Genomic DNA, 17,656 nt, shown 5'->3' with positions numbered 1-17,656 from the left:
CAGCAGAAGCAGCCGTACTCAAGAGGGTGGCTGAACTTCTTTGGAAGTTCAGGGTTTGGGAGTTGCTGTATATAGTACTTGAACTTCTATACCCTGCTGATGTACCACACCCTGAACAGGAATGGGGATTGCTGCTCAGCCACAAAACCTGAGTGCAGTGCCAGGGGCTTCCGTGTCTTCCCTGGGCCTGTAAAAAGAGCTCTTTGAAGGACATCTCTGGGCCTCTTGGAGAAGTAATGCCCAACAGATGGCCAGGAAAAGCCACGTGGAAATAGCAGTAAATGTCCCCAATACTTCCCAAATCAAGTTATGAGGCCAGCATTACTCTGATACCAAAACCAGACAAAGAGATTATAAGAAAAGAGAACGACAGACCAATATCCCTCATGAACATAAATACAAAAGTGCTTAACAAAATATTAGCAGATTTAATCTAGTGATACAGAAAAGGATAACTGGGGTGTATCTATACAACAGAAAACTACTCAACAGTAAAGAGGAAGAAACTGCTGATATGCACGGCAACATGGATGAATATCAAAAATACTACACAAAGCAAAAGAAGCCAGACAAAGTGTGTATGTATATATCGTGTGTGTGTGTGTGTGTGTGTGTGTGTGTGTGTGTGTGTGTGTATAAAAAACTCTAGAGAAGATGAATCAATTGTATGGTGACAAAAAACAGATCAGTGGTTGCCTGGGGTGTGGTAGGGAGGGAGGATGAAGGGTGAGGATTTACTGAAATGGGCGCAAGGAAATCTTTTGGGTTGAAGGAAATGCTGTATATCATGACTCTGGTAACTGTTACATGGATGTATAACTCTTTCAAACCTTTATCAAGATGTACGCTTAAGATGGGTGCTTTTTATTTTATGTAAAGTACAGTTCAATAAATTTCACTTTTAAAAAATTTGAGAAAGCAAGCTTGTCTAATAGAGGCTCTAATTTTTAAAAGACCACAACATTTGGTAAAGGTTGGCCAAAAGAACTATAATCACTTACAGCAGGGGTCCCCAACCGCCCTATCAGTCCTCTGCCGTTAGGAACTGGGCCGCACAGCAGGAGGTGAGCAGCAGGCATGCAAGCGAAGCTTCTTCTACCATTCCCCATCTCTCGCTTTACCACCTGAACCATCCCCCACCCCTTGTCCGTGGAAAAACTGTCTTCCACGAAACCAGTCCCTGGTGCCAAAAAGGTTGGGGACCGCTGACTTTCAGCACCAAGGATTCCCTAGAAGTGGTACCACGGTAGTCTCGGGAAAGGTGGTGACCGTGGAAACAGCATAAAATAAGCAACCCCAACTCTAAAAACCCTTGAATACTCAATAACTAACTAGAAGAGACATTACATCTAAAAAGCTATGGGCTTGATGTCCCTTGACAGTCCCTGAGAGCTCAGGCTGCAAGGCTTGCAAGGGGTTAAGACCCTTCCTTCAAGTCCTAAAAGTCTTTTTTTTTTTTTTTGGCAAGGCTTTCTCATGAGAGGTGTTAGGAGCTAAGGGCAGCGCCAGATGACAGCCATCAAGAAATGGGAACCTCAGTCCTGAAACCACAAGCGACTGAATTCTGCCAACAACCTGTATGAGCTTGGAAGTGGATTCTTCCCCGCAAACCTCCTAAAAGGAACTCAGCCCTGCCCACACCTTGATTTCGGTCTGTGAGACCAAGAACAAAGGACCAAGCTCATTCAGATTTCTGACCTACAAAACTGTGAGATAATAAATTTGTACTATTTTAAGCCTCTAAGTTTGTGGTAATTTGTTATGGCATCAATTGAAAACTTAACACATTATAACAATAATAACTGTATATAAGAATTCTATAGATTTTATTTTTAAGTCTTTATTGAATTTGTTATAACACTGCTTCTGTTTTATCTTTTGGTTTTTGGCTGAGAGGCACATGGGATCTTAGCTACCCAACCAGGGATCCAGTTCACACCCCCGGCATTGGAAGGCGAAGTCTTAACCAGTGGACCGCCACGAAAGTCCCACTATAGATTTTTTTAGACTAAAAAACCAAAGAGAAGAGAGAATCAATCCCACAATTCTAATGTCTTTCTTTTTGTTCACATTTCATGATAAAAGTAACTTAAAATATGTCTATCTATTGGTCTATATCCCTAACATTAAACTTTCAATTTCCCCTTTGGTTTACCTGAATAATTCCAAGAAGTGAAATTTCATATAGAAGAGATGACATCTTTAAAGTAGACCTTCTGTTTGTATCAAAAGATTTGAGGTTTTCTTCATTACAGTACAGAGGTGAACTTTGCTAAGAGACTTTCTTTGATTTCTGAAGGAAAGAATATTTAACATTTTACTCTACATACAGAATTAGCTGTGATTTCAAAACTATTCTTAAAACCCAGACACACAACTTTCAGTACATCAACCGTATAAGTACACAAGAAAGTCTCAAGGTTAAGCAAGACTTTCATTTTTAGGGCTTCCCTGGTGGTGCAGTGGTTGAGAGTCCGCCTGCCAATGCAGGGGACACGGGTTCGTGCCCTGGTCCGGGAAGATCCCACATGCTGCAGAGCGGCTGGGCCCGTGAGCCATGGCCGCTGAGCCTGTGCGTCCAGAGCCTCCACAACGGGAGAGGCAAAAAAAAAAAAGAAGAAAGACTTTCATTTTTAAAGATGGGATTTTCCAGGTATAATCAAAATGGTTTATTAGAAATCTGTAATATACTCTCCCTTGATTCTTCACTAAGCACTGGCAACTTACTAAATACCCTTTTTTTCCCCTTAAAAAGTTTTGAATAAAATACTTTGCTTAGAAACCTGATATTAGAGTAGCATAACACCCAGGCAGAGATGAGACTGACACATGGCTCCCTGGAAATCACTGGAGTTTATACCAATCCAAAAGCTACCTTTAAAACTACTTGATTTTATACTGCATTTGTTAAAAGGGTCTTCTTAAAATTTTTTTATTTTATATCCAACTTTCTGAAATAATGGAAATGGTGCCAGGATGGCCCACTGATCACTGTGTCAGAGGCTTGCCTGGGACAGGGATGTATTTTTAGTCTTCACTAGGAGAAATATTTTCAAAAGGTTAGTGGCTGGGAAGTTCCTATTCTTCCCTAATTCCAGATGATAATTCCACTGTACAAAAGTGAAGTGTTTTTTCATATTTCCTACATTTCCATCCACTTCTTCACACCTAGGATTATTTCCAAAGCACCCAGACATTTAAATTTTTTTTAAGGATTCTTACACTAGATTATTTATAAGCTAATTATCTATAGAAGTTCCAGGTCTTTAGTTTTGCTTTCTCCCTCTTTCTAGCTGTCTAATTGCAATTGTCAACCATGGTTTGTTAAAAAGACAAGCTGCCTCGTGGAACACTGCCGTTAGGACACCTTTAAGGAAGCCAGTCTTAGCTACTGGAGGATGAAAAGCCTCCTGGAGGACAAAGGAGATGCCCAAGCCAGCAACCCTCATCAACTGCAAGACGTGTGTTAGGCCATCTTGGATCTTGCAGCCTAGATGCAAACAGCCACGCAGCCACATGAGTGAACCTGCCTGAATCCAGCAGAACTACCCAACCAGTTCATAGAATGGTGAGGAAGAATATATCATTATTATATTAAGCCACTGTGTTTTGGAGTGGCTTGTCCCAGCAAAGGCTAACTGAAATATTAGTAAAATATTGAAAGCTTTCTTGAGAGACAGAGTAAGACCAAAACACCTGACTTTGACATTTTATCGGAGGCCCTTCTCAGAATAATAATAATAATAATAAAAGAAGAAGAAGAAGTAGAGGTAACAGGTATAAATAAAAAGGCTTAGGATTGGAAAGGAAAAAATAAAACTGTCACTATTTGGAGATGACATGATTATATATATGTGAATGATATAGAAGAATCTACTAGGTTTAATAAGCAAATTTAACAAGGTCACTGGTTTAAGGTTGGTATTAAAAACTTTTTCTCTATATGCAAGCAACAAACAAACAGGAAAATTAAAATGATGCCATTTACAACAGGATCAAAAAGCATGAAACACCTGGAAATAAATTAAAGATTTGTAAGACCTCTGCACTGAAAACTACAAAGCACTACTGAGAAAAATAACACCTAAAAAAGGAAGAGATACAATATGTTCATAGACAGGAAAGTTCAATATTCAATTATTTCAAATTTCCCCACACTTAACTATGGATGCTATGCAAGTACAAACAAAATCTCAGCATAGTTGTTTCATCTTTTTCCTGGAAATTGACCAGCTGATTCTAAAATTCATATGGAAATTTGTGACCACCTAGAGGGGTGGGATAGGGAGGGAGACGCAAGAGGGAAGAGATATGGGAACATATGTATATGTATAACTGATTCACTTTGTTGTAAAGCAGAAACTAACACACCATTGTAAAGCAATTATACTCCAATAAAGATGGTAAAAAAAACAACAACAACAAGTGTTTAGGATGGACTAAACCTGATGTTTTACTTCTTTATTAGTCCACAGTGGGTGGCACTGAAAGGTAATAAGGAAAATGGAGAATTTAGTAGGAGAAACTCAGGAAGGAGAAAGTAGATGACAAAATAAAATTCTAAGTATGCTTTAAAAAGAAAATTCATATGGAAAAACAAAGAGCTAGAATAAAATAGGCAATCTTGAACTGAGGACACAATTGAGGGACTTAAAACTACCAAATATCAAGCTACATTAATTAAGGCATTCATTGGCTATGCTAATTCATGCAAAAATGGACAAACTGACTAATAAAACAGACCCACACCTGAGTGTATACTATTATGAGAAAAGAGAGTCTTTTCAATAAAATGGTCTGAGTTGAATGGATATTCATATAGAAAAAAAAAAAACCTTGACCCCCTACTTCAAACCACATATCAGTAAATTTTAGATATACTGAAGATCTAAATGTGAAAAATAAGACAATTTAGCTTTTAGTAGAAAACTAAGTGGAAAATCTTCATGATTTGGGGGAAGGCAAAGATTTCTTATATAGGACACAGCATTCTACCACAGAGGGGAAAAACTGATCAACAGTTTTATACTGATCTACAAATTAACACTTCTGTTATTAATACAAATTAATTACTTTGTTCATCCAAAGACACTATTAGTAATGTGAAACGGCAATTTTGATATTTTGTTCATTGTGGATTTTTAAAAATTTTGTCATGGTAAAATATATATGAAATTTGTCTTTTTAACCATTTTTTGAAGGTGCAATTAAGGGGCATTAAGTACATTCACATTGCTGGGCACAGACTAAAACTCTGTACCCATTAAACAACGGTGACATAAGAGGCTCCTGACTCCCCCTCCCATGGATGCACTGCATATACAGGAACAGGTGAATCAATTTTCTTTCAGAGAAATCCAAAAACTAGTTGAGTAACTCCTACACACTGGTGACTGAGAAAAAAACCACATCAAGATGGGAAGGAAAGGCTGAGAAACACTCTCCCCATAAACTCAGCCCCTGGCATATAGCACTTTACAGTTCAGAGGGAACCCTTAACTCCAAGCTTTGCCCGGGGGAACAAAGAATCTGGATCACAAATCTAGTGCCCCAACTCTTAAGGCTGCCACCCAAGGTACAGGTCCCCAAATCACCTAGCTCTGAGAGCCAATGGGGTTTGCCTTCATAAATCCCACAAAACTATAGCAAATAAATAAGCAGTTGTTAAATGGGTGCATGAGGACTCTACATGTCTATTACCAACCCCCCAACTCCCAACTCTGCTCAGAGAGATCAGACAAAAATGTCCATCCCTCAGTTTCTCCCTGGAAGTGATCTGACTGCAAACTTTTCCAGCTGCTTTCTGAGGTTCTGGCTTCTAACCAGCCTGCATGTGGGAACTGACAGGGATCCTCTTGGAAGCCCAAAAGAGCTGGTGGGCACATTCTCTGCTGTCGCCCCACGGCTCACTCCACTACTAAAACCAAGTCACCAGCTTCTCCCTGGAAGGAACTTGTCCATACTTCTAGCACCCCAACTATTATGGTTGCTACCCAATGGACAGGCTCCCAAATTATCTAGCTCTGGGAACTTATGGGGCTCAGTATTCACGAGTCCCCCAGGACCACATGAAACAAAGAGGTGGTTCTAGTCTGTGGGAGTGCTTGTGTGCCCAAATATTCTCTCTGGTTCAGCACAGAGGGAAAAAACACACCTGGATCCCAGTTTCTTCCTGATAGGTGCTAGACTATACATATAATGTCCTGATTTTCCCAGCTGCTGCCTGAATGTCTGGCTTCCAATTAGCCTGCATAGGGGGCTGAAAGGGGAAGCAATGAGTAGTCCTCTGGGAACCTGAACAGGCACGTGGCATTTCCCATGTCTTTCATACACTGACAGATCTTAGCACGTCCTCATCTACTGGGAACCACTAAGAACAAAGATGGTGGCTTGACTATGGAGAACAGTTTGGAGGTTCCTTAAAAAAAACTAAAAATAGAGCTACCATATGATCCAGCAATCCCACTCCTAGGCATACATCCAAAAAAGATGAAAACTCTAATTCAAAAAGATACGTGCACCCCCATTCTCATAGCAGCACTATTTACAATAGCCAAGACATGGAAGCAACCTAAGTCTCCATCAACAGAGGAATGGATATAGAAGATGTGGTATATATATATAATATATATATATAATATATATATATTATATATATATTATATATATATTATATATATATATAAAATGGAATATTACTCAGCTATAAAAAGAATGAAATAATGCCATTTGCAGCAACATGGATGGATCCAGAGACTATCATCCTAAGTGAAGTCAGTCAGCCAGAGAAAGATTGCTTATATGTGGAATCTAAAAAAAAGATACAAATGAACTTATTTATAAAACAGAAACAGACTCACATAGAAAACAAACTTATGGTTACCAAAGGGGAAAGGAGGAGTAAGGGATAAATTAGGAATCTGGGATTAACAAATACACATTATTATATATAAAAGAGATAAACAACAAGACCTACTATATAGCATAGTATTTGTATCTTGTAATAACTTATGATTGAAAAGAATCTGAAAAAATATATATATATGTAGTCGTATGGCTTGGACAATCACAAAGGTTTGAGAGGCAACTAGGAGCTCAAGGTGGGCTAATTGACTAGGCTCATCTCCTACACAAGTCCAGTCTGTCAAGGCTGAGAGAGACGGTTGTTTTATCTAATGTATAGAAACCAACACAGAGTCAAGGAAAATAAAGAAATAAGGGAATATGTTCCAAACAAAAGAACAAGATAAATCTCTAGAAACAATCTTAATGAAATGGAGATAAGTGATTTATCTGATAGTTCCACATACTGGTCATAAAATGGTCCCTAAGGTCAGGAGAGCAATGAATAAAATGAGAATTTCAACAAAAAAAATTAAAAATATAAAAAAGTGCCAAAGAGAAATCAGAGATAAAGAATACAACATCTAAATTGAAAAATTCAATAGAGGGGTTCAACAGACTAGCTAAAGCAAAAGAAAAGATTAGTAAACTTGAAGATTTGGTGATTTCCACTACCCTATCAAAAGAACAAAAAGAAAAAAGAATAAAAAGAGTGAAGATAGGGCTTCCCTGGTGGCGCAGTGGTTGAGAGTCCGCCTGCCGATGCAGGGGACATGGGTTCGTGCCCCGGTCCAGGAGGATCCCACATGCCGCGGAGCGGCTGGGCCCATGAGCCATGGCCGCTGAACCTGTGCGTCCGGAGCCTGTGCTCCGCAATGGGAGAGGCCACAACAGTGAGAGGCCTGCGTAACGCAAACAACAACAAAAAAAAGAATGAAGATAGCTCAAAAGACTTATGACGTACTATTAAGTGAATGCATATAAATAATACAGATGTCTCAAAAAGAGAAGAGAGAGAGAGCAGCAGAAAGATTATCCAAAGAAATAATGACTGAAAACTTCCCTAACCTGGAGAAAGAAACAGACATCCAGATTCAGGTAGCCAACATACCTAAAAAGAATCCAAAGAGATTCACAATAGGACATGTTATAATCAAACTGTCAAATGTTAAAGACAGAGAATCTTAAAAGCAGCTTGAAAAAGGCTACTTGTTATGTACAAAGGAACCCTTGTTCAGCATATTTTGCAGAGAAACATTTCAGGCCAGAAGGGAGTGGACAATGTATTCAAACTGATGAAAGAAAAAAACTTGCCAATCAAGAATACTCTACCCGGGACTTCCCTGGTGGCACAGTGGTTAAGAATCTGCCTGCCAATGCAGGGGACATGGGATCGATCCCTGGCCTGGGAAGATGCCACATGCTGCGGAGCAACTAAACCCATGCACCACAACTACTGAGCCTGCACGCCACAACTACTGAGCCCGCGTGCCACAACTACTGAAGCCTGCGCACCTAAAGCCCATGCTCCACAACAAGAGAAGCCACAGCAATGAGAAGCCTATGCACCACAACAAAGAGTAGACCCCGCTCACTGCAACTAGAGAAAGCCCACACAGAGCAACGAAGACCCAGTGCATCCAGAAAAAAAAAAAAATACTCTACCCGGCAAAGCTGTCCTTCAGAATTGAAGGAGAGAGAGTTCCCTAGACAAACAAAAACTGAAGGCGTTCATCACCACGAGACTGGCTGGACAAGAAATGTTACAGAGAATTCTTCACACTGAAAGAAAAGGACTTAGAAAAGTAATTAGTAACATGAAAACATATGAAAGTATAAAACAAACTGGTAAAGGTAAATATATAAATTCAGAATACTCTAAATTGTAATGGTGCTATATAAATAACATAACTCTAGTATAAAGGTTAAAAGACTAAACTACTTAAAATAACTATAACTAAACTAATTTGTTAATGGATGCACAATATAAAAAGATATAAATTGTGATATCAGAAACAAAATGTGGTAGGGAGTGTAAAAATGTAGAGCTTTTGTATGTGATGGAAGTTAAATTGTTATCAGCTTAAAATAGACTGTTATAGGATGTTTTAATGTAAGCCTCAGGGTGATTACAAAATTTTTAAAACTATAGTAAATACACAAAAGATAAAAAGAAAGGAATAAAAGCATACCAACATAGAATGTTATGAGATCACAAAGGAAAAAAGCAAAAGAGAAGGAAAGAAACAAAGGAAATACAAAACAGCCAGAAAATAATGAACGAAATGGTAATAGTAAATCCATGCCTACCAATAATTACTTTAAATGTAAATTGATTAAATTCTCCAATAAAAAGACATAGAGCATCTGACTGGATAAAACAACAACAACCCCAACTATATGCTACCTACAAGAGACTCACTTTATCTTTAAGGACACACATAGACTGAAAGTGAAGGGATGGAAAGAGATATTTAATGCAAATGGAAACCAAAAGAACGTAGGGATAACCATACCTACACTAGGAAAAATAGACTTTAAGCCAAAAAAATGTAACAGGAGACAAAGAAGGTCATTATATTGATAAAGGAGGGGTCAATTCATCAAGGGGATATAATAATTGTGAATATGTATCCAATACCAGAGCACCTAAATATATTAAGCAAATATCAACAGATCTGAAGGGAAAAATAGACAGCAATACAATAATAATAGAGGACTTCAATACCCTGCTCTCAACAATGAATAAATCACGACAGAGTATCAATAAGGAAATATTGGACTTAACTTACATGTTAGATCAGAGGGACCTAGTAGAAATATAAAGAACATTCCATCCAACAGCAGCAGAATACACATCCTTCTCCAGGACAGATCATTTGTTAGGCCACAAGTCTGGACAATTTTTTTTTTTTTTTTTTTGGTGGTACGTGGGCCTCTCACTGTTGTGGCCTCTCCCGTTGCGGAGCACAGGCTCCGGACACGCAGGCTCAGCAGCCATGGCTCACAGGCCCATCCATCCCGTGGCATGTGGGATCTTCCCGAACAGGGGCACAAACCCGTGGTCCCCTGCATCAGCAGGCGGACCCTCAACCACTGAGCCACCAGGGAAGCCCTGGACAAATTTAAGAAGACTGAAATCATATCAAACATATTTTCTGACCACAATAGTATATAACTACAAATCAATTACAAGAGGAAAACTGGAAAATCCAAAGAAACATGACTAAACAACATGTTTCTGAACAACCAATGAGTCAAAGAAGAAATGAAAAGTGAAATTAAAAAACAACTTGAGACAAATGAAAGTGGTAACATGACATACCAAAACTTAAGAGCTGCAACAAAAGCAGTTCTAAGAGGGAAGTTTACAGCAAAAACACCTACACTAAGAAACAAAAAAGATCCCAAATAAACAATCTAACTTTACCCCTCATGGCAGTAGAAAAAGAATGAATGAAGCCCAAAGTAGTAAAGGAAGGAAATAACAAAGATCAGAACAGAAATAAACGAAATAGAGACTAGAAAGACAATAGAAAAGATCAATGAAACTAAGAGCTGGTTTTTTGTTTGTTTGTTTGTGTTTTTTTTGTGGTACGCGGGCCTCTCACTGTTCTGGCCTCTCCCGTTGCGGAGCACAGGCTCCGGCCGCGCAGGCTCAGCGGCCATGGCTCACGGGCCCAGCCGCTCTGCGGCATGTGGGATCTTCCCACACCGGGGCACGAACCCGTGTCCCCTTCATCGGCAGGCGGATTCTCAACCACTGCGCCACCAGGGAAGCTCCAAGAGCTGTTTTTTTTTGAAAAGATAAACAATATTGAAAAAACTTTACCTAGACTAAGAAAAAAAAAAAGAGAGAAAGAGAGAAGTTTCAAATAAATAAAATCAGAAATAAAAGGAGACATTATAACTGATAACACAGAAATACTAATGATCATAAAAAACTACTATAAACAATTATATACCAACAAATTAGATAACCTAGAAGAAATGGGTAAGTTCCTAGAAATACACAACCTACCAAGACTGAATCAAGAAGAAACAGAAAATATGAACAGAACAATTATCAGTAAGGAGACTGAATCAGTAATAAAATAAAAACTCCCAACAAAGAAAAGTCCAGAACCAGATGGCTTCACTGGTGAATTCTACAAAACATTTAAAGATTAATTAATACCAATCTTTCTCAAACTCTTGCCAAAAAATGAAGTGGAGGGAATACTTTCAAATTCATTTTACAAGGCCAGTATTATCTAAATACCAAAGCCATACCAGGACATGACAAGAAAAGAAAATTACAGGCCAACAACCCTGATGGACATAAATGCAAAAATTCTCAACAAAATATCAGCAAACTGAATTCAACAGTACCTTAAAAGGATCATACACCAAGATAGAGTGGGATTTATTCCCGGGACGCAAAGATGGTTCAACATATGCAAATCAATAAATGTGATACACCACAATAATAAAATGAAGGATAAAAATCATAGGCAGACAAGAGAATCAGATTCACAGATGATTCCAATTTCAGAGCTAGCTGATAAGTACTTTAAAATAACTGTGCTTGGGGACTTTCCTGGCGGTTAAGACTCTGTAACCACTGCAGGGGGCACAGGTTTGATCCCTGGTCGGGGAACTAAGATTCCACATGCCACACCACGTGGCCAATAAATAAATAAATAACTATGCTTAAAATGCAAATTAAAACCACAATGAAATATCACCTTGCACTGGTGAGAATGGCTATCAACAAAGAGAACACACATAACAAATACTAGCGAGGATGTGGGGAAAAGGGAACCCTTGTACACTGTTGGTGGGAATGTAAATTGGTGCAGCCCCTGTGGAAAACAGTATGGAGGATTCTCAAAAAACTAAAAATAGAACTATCATATGACCCAGCAATTCCACTCCTGGGTATATATCCAAAAAAAAAAAAAAAAACCACACTAATTTGAAAAGATGCATGCATCCCAATGTTCATAGCAGCATTATTTACAACTGCCAAGCCATGGAAGCAACCTAAGCGTCCATCAACAGGTGACAGATAAAGAAGATGTGGAGTATACATACAATGGAATACTACTCAGCCATAAAAGAGAATGAAATTTTGCCATTTGCAATAACATAGATGGACTTGGAGTAGGTGAAGTACAAGCTGAGAGAGCTTAGGGAATATACCCAAGATCACTCAGGCTATGAGTGGTAGAGCTGGGGCTTGAACTCAAACCTGTCTGAGACAAAGTCAGACTCTTACCCACTTTACTACGTAGATTCTCTTGACTAGTTAACTAAAGACAAGCAGGTTCATCTGAAAAGTGGGGATAATAACAAGCAGGAGAATTTGGAGCTTGAGGATGTGTATTAGCTCTTTCAAAATTCCAGCTTTGGAGTCTTCAGTATCTACCAAGAGAACTCCATATTTTCCAAAGTGCAGAAAGATGGCATTGGTCATTTGATGGGAGTTCTCTTCACTCCTTCAAACTCAGTTGACAATGACTTGTCATTTGAAGAGATATAAGAGAAACCTCATAATGAGGTTTGCTCACAGATTACGTTTTAAAATAACAGTAATTGTTGTTATTGCTTTGTTGTTGTTGAACTGCTCATAGATTACATTATAAAATAACATAACTGTTGTTATTGCTTTGTTGTTGCTGTAACTGCATTCAGAGTTTGGATCAGCACGCCAATGGCTTCAAAGACTTAATGTGCCTCCTTCAATGTTTAGTTTCTTACCAGGCAGTGCCTCAGGTAGTGAGGAGAGAACAGTGCAGAGTCCTGTAAATTTGGAGCTGTGAATTATCACCGCATGAAACATTGCCAGGCCTTTCAGTGTGAGTTTGTTCTACTCTGCTACAACCTGAGAAGAAACAGCCCAGGCACCATGACTGAAAAAAGAGACTGCCCATCAAAACAGTGCAAAGCAGACAAGTTTTCATTTATTTTCTTTGGAGCACTGCTGTTGGCAGCTGCACCCATTTGGTTAATGGAATATTCTTGACTCATTAAACAGGCTCATTGAGGGAAAGGAGCCATGGGGACAGGGGCAGGATGGAGAGCTACCCTCTCTCTCCTTTGGCACGTTCTCCAAAAGTGGAGCCTTTTCGGCGACTCCTAAAGATAGCATGTTGACAGGATGGGCATTAGAATCATGATGAAAGACTGGAGAAAACAGCGTGAAAATAAGACACAGTCTCAAAGGGAAGGAAGTTAAAGGGTGGGGCCTCTTTTACATGCTTGCCTGGCACCTTGGGGTGGGGCACGTGTGTAGTGAGCGGTAACAATGGTCAGCATCAGGCCCACCTCCAGGCTGACCACTTTTACACGAGGACCTGGCCTCACCTCTGGGTACCTCGCCTGCCCAGGGACTATTTATCCCAAGGGCAAACTGGCTCATCCTCCAGGACCCCTGAGTCCTCAGTCCCACTCCTAGTGCTATTTGTGAAGGGCAGCAGCTTGCAGAACAGGAAAGCAGCTCAGAACACGGGTTCCCAGAGCCCATGAAAAGGCCTGCGGCCAGGAATCGTGCCTGTCAACCATGTGCTGTATGACTTCATGCCCAGCCTCTCAATCTGTGTCCGTCACCTCTGAAATGAGAATCTAACAATTTTTCATAGCATTCCAAAAAAAACAACTCTACGTGCCACTTAAAGCCTGTGATAGATGTGGGAATTTTAACAAAGCTGTATTAGCAGGAAATTTTGGTTCCAGGTAGACCAAATCTCATTACAGTGAATATAACTACAACAAAAAATAATTCCAAACTCCCCCCAAGACCCATTTATTTCTAGCAATATTTAATACCATGTAACTCCAGGATAACCCAAGAGTCTGATAATCCCTTGGAGTTTTTTCAGGTTGAATGTATTAATACACTGAAGAGAAAAACTCTTTAGTCAAATATTCATTAACTTTTTCTACAAATTATTCCCAATGACTGACAATTGTATAGAGCTTTGAGATGTTTCATATCAAGACCTACGTCTCTCTCAAATACCATTATGACCATTTGTCATTTACATGTTATCTCTCTGTTCCTCTGACTCTGACCTCCGCAAGCCTGCCTTCCCTGTGACCTCTACCTTTTTTTTTTTTTTTTTTGTGGTATGCGGGCCTCGCACTGTTGTGGCCTCTCCTGTCGCGGAGCACAGGCTCCGGATGCTCAGGCTCAGCGGCCATGGCTCACGGGCCCAGCCGCTCCGCGGCATGTGGGATCTTCCCGGACCGGGGCACGAACCCGCGTCCCCTGCATCGGCAGGCAGACTCTCAACCACTGGGCCACCAGGGAAGCCCTGTGACCTCTATCTTGATACCTGCTCCATCTCAAAGTGGCATCTCTTGGCTCAAAGTGGCATCTCTTGGCTCAAAGACTTTAAAAGATCTCTGGGTAGCAGATGTTCACTAGATATCTTGTGGTGACCATTACTCGATGTATACAAATATCGAGTATTTATGCCATATACCAGAAACTAATATGTCAATTAAACCTCAATTTTTTAAAAAGTGAATTTGCAGTATGTAAATTATATCTCAATAAAACTGTTAAATTTTTTTTTTAATTTTAGGATCTCTGAAATTCACTTTGGGAAGGACTGCCTGACCCCAGGGATATCCCCTCACTCTGGGTTCTGGGTTTGGTTAGCTGAAAAGCTTTGCTGGGACCTATCAAGCCCACAGGCTATGACACACCCCTAAGGAGGACAGTTGAGCCACACACAGGCACACAGACACACACATCTGCATAAGGAACGGTTTTAAATAATTCAGTTCCACCAAGTCCAACCTCCCTCCCAAGATATCGAACACACATGGGCAATGAGATTAACAACCCAAGTTGAAGTAGAAAGAATAAAGTCAACTAAAAAATGATAAGGAAGGAGTTAGGTTTTCCAAAAGTAATCAGCTTCCGGGAATATGAATACAAACAACTCCATTCAAGAGAAAACAACCTTTCTTTTTTCTTCCAAAATAGGAGTTTGGCCCCACAGTATTATAAACAAAAAACTAGCCATCCATGAGGATGGAGGAAAAACCCTATAGACTTTGCCATTCTCCTGTTTTGTTTATTCTACCCTAGAAAAGGGGGCATGAAGTCACATGAACTCCTGTAGTCTAGGGCCTAAAACTTTTTTTCAATTGCACTTTATGTTAAATAAACAAACTTTCTGAAGCACGGCCATTTGCTGGAGAAGAACGTAAATCTGGACTTAATCAGCCTCAGATGACCCTCGGGATTGTCTGACATGACCATGAATGGAAAATTACTAAGCCCCAGAAGGTATTAGTGTGCGCGGCTGTGGATCTGCTCAACTGGAGACTCTCTCTTTCCTTTATAGGTGAATTTTGTCCCTTGGACACCTAAAGCTTGAAGGGGTAGCTGTAGGGCTATCCAATGGGGCCAAGGGAAAGGGACAGGATGAGGGTAGATAGAGAGAGAGCTTCTGATGTCACCCAGTTCTCAACAAATGGGAAGCAAGACATGGGAGTTCCCTGGTGGTCCAGTGGTTAGGACTCTGTGCTGTCACTGCCGAGGGCCCGGGTTCAATCCCTGGTTAGGGAACTAAGATCCCACAGGTTGTGTGGCGTAGCCAAAAAAAAAAAAAAAAAAAAAATAGAAATGAGAAGCAAGGCTTACCAGTTACCAAGCTGACCACAAATATATCAAAGCCTTCCCCTGGGACACTCCACTCTGCCCTCCCATCAATATACAGAACCCTGTTGCAAGTGGAGTCTTCCAAAAGGATCTCCTCCAAAAGCAGATGTACATACACCCTCAGAACTGAAGGATGCAGTTCACCTCCTTTGATCAGTGCCCTCTACTCTTGCCTGTGGGCTCAGAAGACTCTGGAACAGAAAAGGTACAGGCTGTAGGAAGTAGCATGGGTTTTCCTACTTTTGCTCAAATGTCCGGGACTCACTCCTCGAGACTGTTAAGGTCATGAAAAGCAAGGAAAGACTGAGCAACTGGAAGACCAGAGGAGCCTGGGGAGACAGGACAACTGAATGCAATGTGGATTGGATTCTGGAGTTGAGTTAATAGTAATGTACCCGTGTCTCTTAGTTTCTCAGTTTTGACAAATGCACCATGGCAATATAAGATGTTAAACATGGGGGAAACTGGGTGAGGGGTATATGAAAACCCTCTGTAACTCTTCACAACTTTTCTTTAAACCTAAAATCATAGCAAAATAAAAAGTTTTTAAAATGCAATGCTGAGGGCTTCCCTGGTGGCGCAGTGATTTAGAGTCCGCCTGCCGATGCAGGGGACACGGGTTCGTGCCCTGGTCCGGGAAGATCCCACATGCTGCGGAGCGGCTGGGCCCATGAGCCATGGCCGCTGAGCCTGCGCATCCGGAGCCTGTGCTCCGCAACGGGAGAGGCCACAACAGTGAGAGGCCCCAACAGTGAGAGGCCCGCCTAGCACACACACACACAAAAAATGCAATGCTGAGAAAGTAAAATCCATGATGATGGCACATCATGGAAACCTTGTAGCAAGAGCAATAGCAGACGCCTCACAAGTGTTTATGACATGCTGGGCACTGAGCCATGCCCTTGACTGAGAATACATACTGAACCCTCTCAACAACTCTATGACATGAACCCTAATTTCCTCCCCTGTTCCTAAATGAGAGAACTGAAGCTTAGAGAGGTCAGGTAATGAACCCAAGGTCACAAAACTGGTAGGGGGCAGAGGCACAATTCAGACCTAGACAGAATAACTCCAAAGACTGTTTCTTACTTGCCATGGCCACAGCACCTCCCATTTCATCTCTTTCCTTCACAAGATGGGGAAACACTTCCTTGAACGGTAACTCAAAGAGATAAAATAGTATATAATAAAGGCACAAAAATATTAGGGCTCTCATTACAAAGATGAAGATTAAGAGATGGGCTCTGTTTCCTTCCTGCCCCCTTCCAAGTTACCACAATTTGTATTCATGCGTTAAATAATAACATGGTGAAAACGTTATTATTTAAACACGGTAAAGCTATAAAGAAGGATCTAAAATAGAAATCAAAACCCTCCCTGAACACCCAACCTCTAGTTCTAATCATCAGCATAAGAAGGGGTATGTTTAAGGTCCATAAAAACACGAGTTCATGCACAGAGAGAATACAGATTTGTTCACCAAATCCTTGAATATGAGAACCCTGGTAGCCCTGAGAACTTTATAGGAGTACTTTTATAAATAAACAAAAGCCAGATTTAGCATAAAGTGAACTCCTAAAACTCTCTCTCTGGGGAATTGGCATAAACAGAAAAGGTAAAAGCTCTCCAGAGGGTTTAAGATGAATTCTTGGCTGATGAGCCCTTGCAGGCTGTTGAGAGAAGCAGCATCCCCATGTTTCAAAATTATCATGAGAGAGCTGAGCCATGCTCCCCCTGGGAGTCAGTAAAGTTCACTCAAGAAATAATGAAGTTACATATTAGTTAGGAATCTTTTCAGCTGCAAATAACAGAAAACCTAATAATAATGGCATTACCCCTGTTGGGACATTTATTCTTTACTTACAAGAAGTCTGGAAATTGATGATCTCAGAGTTCATTCAGCAACTCAACGATTTGGGGAAGGTTGCAGGTCTTTCCATCCTTCTGCTTAATCACACCCAGAGTAGAGAGAGGCTTTTTGTGCTTACATTTTTCAATTCATGATGTCAAGATAGCTGTCACTGCTCCAGGCATCACCATCCCATGCTTTCTCTTCACAAGGGTCCACTGATCTGGGAAGAAAATCCAACCTAGTAGCACCCAGTAGATTTCTCTTTAGGTCTCAATGGCCCAACTAGGTTTGGTCCCTTTTAT

At 40.4% G+C, this 17,656-nt stretch overlaps 1 long non-coding RNA gene and 1 other non-coding gene across 2 annotated transcripts in view; one reads left to right on the top strand and one right to left on the bottom strand.

Annotated features, from left to right (window-relative positions):
* The window catches only part of LOC136794054 (uncharacterized), a 264,366-nt gene that overhangs the window by 49,026 nt on the left and 197,684 nt on the right, over positions 1 to 17,656 (bottom strand). The gene's annotated exons all lie outside the window — the stretch shown is intronic.
* TRNAD-GUC (transfer RNA aspartic acid (anticodon GUC)) lies at positions 15,337 to 15,409 on the top strand. The gene has a single exon. It is a non-coding gene; the product is annotated as a tRNA-Asp (tRNA).

This window comes from Kogia breviceps, chromosome 4, assembly GCF_026419965.1.
Source record: "Kogia breviceps isolate mKogBre1 chromosome 4, mKogBre1 haplotype 1, whole genome shotgun sequence".
NCBI lineage: Eukaryota > Metazoa > Chordata > Mammalia > Artiodactyla > Physeteridae > Kogia > Kogia breviceps.
Note: the sequence above shows the minus strand (reverse complement) of the source record. Positions and strands in the feature narration are given on the sequence as shown.